Source organism: Limulus polyphemus, unplaced genomic scaffold, assembly GCF_000517525.1.
Source record: "Limulus polyphemus unplaced genomic scaffold, Limulus_polyphemus-2.1.2 Scaffold14, whole genome shotgun sequence".
Taxonomy (NCBI): Eukaryota; Metazoa; Arthropoda; class Merostomata; order Xiphosura; family Limulidae; genus Limulus; species Limulus polyphemus.
In genome coordinates, this window is record NW_013665624.1 from 971,644 (window position 1) to 978,106 (window position 6,463).

The following is a 6,463-nucleotide window of genomic DNA, read 5'->3' on the forward strand; positions in this document are numbered from 1 at the left end:
TTAAACCTTTTAAAGTACGTTATACAGAAGTCGCAAAATTCCAGAATAGCGAAGTAAATAACTTTTTTCATTCTATTAGTTTTAGTTAAACACAAAATCTAATTCATTCTTCTTTCGCTTAATGTGCATTATTTTTTATTACTTTTAGTAATAAACTTTACAAGAGTATCGAACCTCCCTTTTTAATTTAAAATTGTAGCAAAAAAATATCGCATTAGTGTTAGAGTTACATGTTACTAATCTATAAAAAGAAATTGCTTCAAAGTTTGCTCTTTGATTCCTCCAAAACAGCGAATTTAGAAAACGATTTTGTTTCATTTTGTGAAGATTAGCTACTGTGTTTTACTTATCAATTCCTGGAATCGATGTAACATAAAAACGAATATAAGTACAAGATATACATCATTTTTTGTTATTAAGCTTCCAGAGCTGTACATTTGTTGTTATGTTAAACTTATATTAAAGTTTTTCTTCATTATCCATTCAAGCCGTCTTCAGCCGTTATTACTCTCAAAGTGGGTTCCTAGTCACCGAATAAGCTTTCAGAGGTTTTAAAAGTTTTACATCATGAAGTGGCGCCATCTGCTGGTAAATATAATATTAATTAAAGTTGCTAACTGTTGGTGGACCCTTTCTACAAAGATACATATATTATGGTCGTATTATTCGAAGCAATACTTTGATTTTACTTGCCTGATTTATGATCTAAGCTTACTTATTGTATTTAAGAAATCTCATTCATGGTGTTATAAAACACCCATAAATAATCCAGTGCTTTATAAAAAGAAAATTGTAATAAGTAACAGTTCTCAATGTGTGTTCTTTTTAAAAGTTGAACAAGGAAAAATTACATTTCGTTATAATATTTCAGGAACAGGCTAGGTATTTTTTTTTCTACGGTTTTAAAGAAGATCAGATATAGAAGCCTCTTTCATTTTCATTTTTGGTAAGTCAATATACAGGTACCTTAGGATTGGAGAGTTGTTAATGTACTCCTAATTTTAAAGATAGTGGTAAGAGTGATACAAATTCTAGATAAATGAATTTTTAGTGAAATATATCATAAAAATAGCCAACATAGGTTCAAAACAGTGCAATCTTGCCTTACTAATCTGTTAACTTTTCTCGTGGATGGAAATGGTGTGAACTTTTGTATTTAGACTTCAAAAAGATTTTGATAAGACGCAACACAAAATATTAGCAAAGTAAATCACATCTGGTGTTGGAGAAAGATTAATAATTGGATTCTAAGGAGATTGAATAGGAGAAAATATAATATTGTTGTTAATAAAATTCAGTCAGATTGGATCCTTGTTATTAATAGAGTGCTTCAGGAGTCAGGGCTTGAGCTTTTTCTTTTCCTTACTTATGTTCATGATACTCATAGACATAATTAGTAAATTAATAAACTTTGCAGATGACATTAAAGTCTTGGCTATTTGTAACTGTATTAAGGACGTTGAGGCATTCGTAATGATTTGGATAAATTAGTAAATTTAATACATATTTGGCAAATGACTTTTAATTATAGTAAGTGCAAGGCAACGCATTTGGGTTATCATAATTAAGGTCACATGTCTAATACAGGGTCCTGACTCAAAAGTGTGACTGAAGAAAAATATATTTGTCTGGTGGTGGATAAGTTACTCAAGCTACTGAAGTAATACTTTGTTACTAGAAGCAATGATAATAAAACTTTAGAGTGTATTTATAGACATATTGATTACAGGTCAAAAGAGGTAATTACATATATATATAAATCACTGATTAAGCCTCTCTTTGAATATAATGTACAGTTTAGATCTCCTTACCTAAAAAAGGATATTGACTTATTGGAAAGGGTTCGGAAGAGCTAAATTAGGATGATTATTTGGATGGAAAAGTTATCTTACATGTATGGTTAAGATCTCTTAACATATTTTCTCTTGTGTAAAAGTTGTAGTATGCGGCCATACTTCGTGTTTCCTACCTCTTATGTAATATAAAATGTTTCAAAATTTTCTACATACATTTTGTATTGTCTTTATAGTCTTAATATAGACGGTCGGCTAAGAAAACCACTAAGTTCCTCTCACCCTAGTTACCTACTTAACTGGGTCACTCAACGGAATGCCACATGCACTTTCTCGTGGAAACTTTTCTTGTAACACTTTGAGCACACTGTATAGAAATAAACTGTGATCTTTTTTCTTTTTTCTCACTGGTAGGTCAGGTGATACCTTAATTTTACAATATCATTTATTTTATATTGAGAGTGACCATTAGTTACTTGAGTAGCATCTACGTCCAGAGATGAATGGATTTGTTGTTATTCGTATATAATACCATGTTTTCTCAGTCTGGAACAATATATTCAAAATTTAAAACAGATCTACAAATATACTTGAGATACACTAGAAAGTCCTTCAGCAAAGGCACCACAAAAATACACTTGTTTTCTGCCTTTTGTTATCTTTGTTTGTTTTAAATAAATATTCTTTCACTGTATTGTATATTATACTCAGTCTCTGTCTTTGTTTCAATACATTTTCTGTCGAAAACCCTTGCTCTCCTATGGTTCCTACACGATTATTTTTAAAAGGAAATCACTACACCTGAGAATACCACAGAGGTAATGTTATGTAAATTTATAAGATTATCTGAGAGGTTGTTTGGATAAGGGCATCTGATTTTTGTGAATTATTCTGAAGATAAATAAGACGAGAGAATACAAAGTTAAGTTTTAGAAAATAGACTACGTTTCGGTTAAAACGGTTTTATTTTTCTAACAGGAGTATCGGCAGATAGAATGAATTGCCGTAGACAGCAGTGAGGGACAGAAATTGTACATTTTTCTTGTAAAATTAAGAACGTGGTTATCTTTTTTTTTACTTTTCTCAATAGTGGGTATACAAGGACAACCTTGAAGGACCAAATGGTCCCTATTTATCAGTACGTGACTACAAAGCCAGGTGTTAAAAATGGTACAGGTCTTAAAGCCAAATTACTGTTTTCACCCAGCCGGAAATATTTTAGTTAAAAGAGATAAGCCTGCATTTTGAAACATATTCACAGTAACTGTCCTCTTTTGGTAAAATCATCCAGTGCCTGCCAATTTCTTTTCTGTTTAAAAGTGTACCAAAGTACGTTTGACGAAAAAAAAAAAATAGCAACCGTAAATATTTAATGTCTCAAATCACTGACACCGAATAAACCCGTATTTGTACCGTAAATATGTAATGGTTCAAATCACTAACACTGGATAAACCTGCATTGGGGTGTTAGTGATTTGAAACATTACATATTTACGGTACAAATACAGGTTTATCCGGTGTTAGTGATTTGAAACATTACATATTTACGGTAGGATAAACCTGTATTTGTACAGCATTTTTATATTATTCTATATTCATAACTTGTTTCTGAAAACATAGGGTTTGATCTAAAAATGCTTTGGTTAGTTGCTGGAAACTTAAGGTTTGTTTTACTAAGTCATTTCAAAACAATAGTAACATATTGTTTATCCTATCATCCTTTGAGTAATGTTTAAACATTAATTATGTATTGGGAAGGTGTATTTTTATGTCAACAAATAATTGTATCCAGTAACGTACAGCCATCTAATGGTGAATAAGTAAAAAGCAAATGAAAAGAATATTTTACCACAAAGCTATATAGTGCAATATCTACCGCGGGGTATCGAACCCTGGATTTTAGCATTGTAAATCCATAAACTTACCGCTGACCCACCAGAGGACCCTAAATAAGAAATGGTATGGTTTAAACTGTACTCCATTTTTACACTACAGCCTACAGCAAATAAATGTCCAAATGTTATTCTGAAACCTATGATAGATAGAGAATAAATTTAATTTACTTCAAGGGGGGGGGGCTGTTAAATCATAAGAAAAAATGTTAGTCTTTCTTAACCGCTTTCGTAGTAGCTAGCTACTCTTTAGGATTAATTTAATAATAAAATTTAAAAAGTATAAACAATTCTCACAGTATTTACACAAAACTCTAAAAAAAAAACACATAAAACTTGTAATGCAAATGAACGCTTCTTCTCTTCACATATGAGATAAGGTTTCATGTATCTATTCATGACCGATAGGTTGGTGTCTGAAAGTAAAACGTAAACAATATGATTAGTGCTACATAACTGAACATAAACGTTCTGGTGGTAGCTCAATTATGGTGTGGGGATGCATGAATATTAATATAGGAGGAAAAATGTTTTGTAATACTTTCTTCGACACATTTACTTTTCCATGACATTTTACGGTGATTCTAGATCTAGTTGTACGAACGTTGCTGGGTGATTGACAAGCAGGAAGTACTGGCCTAAGTCCCTTGGAATACTCGTGGGATACTTTCTCGCAGTGTACGTTAACGTTTCAGCTCACAACATGACATCAGAGAGTTTGGCCTTTCAATCAGAAATCAGTGGAAAATGATCTCCCACAAAGTAGTCCGTTTATTACTTAGAAGTATTCCTGGCAGTTGTAGACGTTGTGTTAATGCTAGAAGGTTCACACTCGTCACTTGTGTACCCTTTTTAAATGTGATTCTATCAGATAATTGGATTCAATAAGATTCTAGCTTTGGTTACTACGACACCGAGGATACTTGTGATCCACGAGTTGTAACTAGAGATTTACTGTCATTGAAAACTTCAACTTTCTCAGGTAACTGAAATGAAATTCTAAACTGAGTCTTGTCATGATTTATTTTCAGTTACTCGTCAGAAGTGTAAGGAAATACTCAGACTTACCCATCAAATATAATGTCATAGAAAATGTTTCTTTATCTACATTCAGCGAATAAATGGTGGTTCTAATATATACTGTAGTGTTTAGCTCCCTGTATCATTTAGTTGACTAAAAAGTCAGTTATATGTGATATTTCATCCTTATTGTTAACCATATATTTATACACATATATGATTATTACACGTCATATCAAAGGTAATAATTCTAGCTGAGAAAATGCTAATTTTTAGACGAACAAATTTTTCCCTGAAACCACTAAAGCTTAAACATTTGATATTTTATGAAAATAGATTTTATGAAATAACATGGCCGAATTATCTACATAATGAAAGGAAAGAAAGATCAAATGTTGAAAATGTTTTTCTTATAAACACAGAACATATTCTTTATGAAACTAAGATATTTTTTGTCAGAACATTCCTAAACTAGTCTTAAGAATAAAGAAGAGAAGGACGAAAAAAAAATTCGCTAAATTACTCACTGAATTTTTAATGACCCAATGAATTGTTCGACATGCCTTAACAGAACAAAGACTTAATGTTTTTGATTTATATGAAGATAATGGAAATATTTGAATGCGCGGTTTCTAATTCAATTTATAACTTAATTTTAACAGGAAACAAATAAGTTTTTTGAAGATTTTTCGATTTGTAATTTTATGATATCATTAATTTCTTTATACTGCATAAAATAGTTTAGATTTACATTTTTGCTTTTCAGCGTAAAGCTGCCCTCTCTTTATCGAGTGGGAACCCTGATATTAGCGTTGTAAGTCCGTAAACTTAACGCTGACCCGACTAGTGTCGCCCCCCAGTGGCACAGTGGTATGTCTGCGGACTTACAATGCTAGAATCCGGGTTTCGATACCCGTGGTGGACAGAGCACAGATAGCCCATTGTGTAGCTTTGTGCTTAATTACAAACAACCAAACAAACCGACTGGTGTCATCTTTTTGGACGAAGAAAGTCAGATTTGTGAGAAATATATTTGAAGGAAGTAAATATTTCACTTATGAGTACTAAACCATAACTGTTCAGATGTTGGATAGCATTATGGAAAACATTGAGGCTTAAGTTAAATAATTTTAATAATTTTAATTCTTTGAGTGTATAAAGAGGGGTTGGATTTATTCATATCCCTTAATTAAGGTGATACTTTTCTCGAAAAAGGTAATTTCAAAGTTGTCCAACTTTTTCGTTAAGAAACACCAAGGTTGAATTATGCCTTTGAATTATGAAAACGTAATAGATATTTAGCGCACTTTATCTGAGTAAAGTTTTTGGTAAAAAAAAAGGATAATTTTAAATTAATAAACATTTCAATTTAAAACAAAAGCACTAAAGCATAACTCGAGATGTTTTTGATATTAATGATTTCCTGAAAATCTTTAGTTAATATTTATAAAAGCCCCCCCCCCCCGGTAGGACAGCGATAAAAACGCAATGGCCACGCAGAGAAAGTTTGGTTGAAACAAAGAAGGCCCTATAACCTCCACTACTGGAGTTGATGAAGCAGTTTGTAAAGACAAAGATGACAACTGTTTCAAGTGTCTATGTTGGCAATTTCCAGCTCTTTTAGAAGCAAAATTTAAAGAAGGGATTTTGTTGGGCCTCAAATTAGTAAATTGGATTCCGATGAACAGTTCAAGAGGACAATGAGGAAAGTTGAAAAAAAAACGTGGATTGATTTTAAAGCTGTTATTGACAAATGTT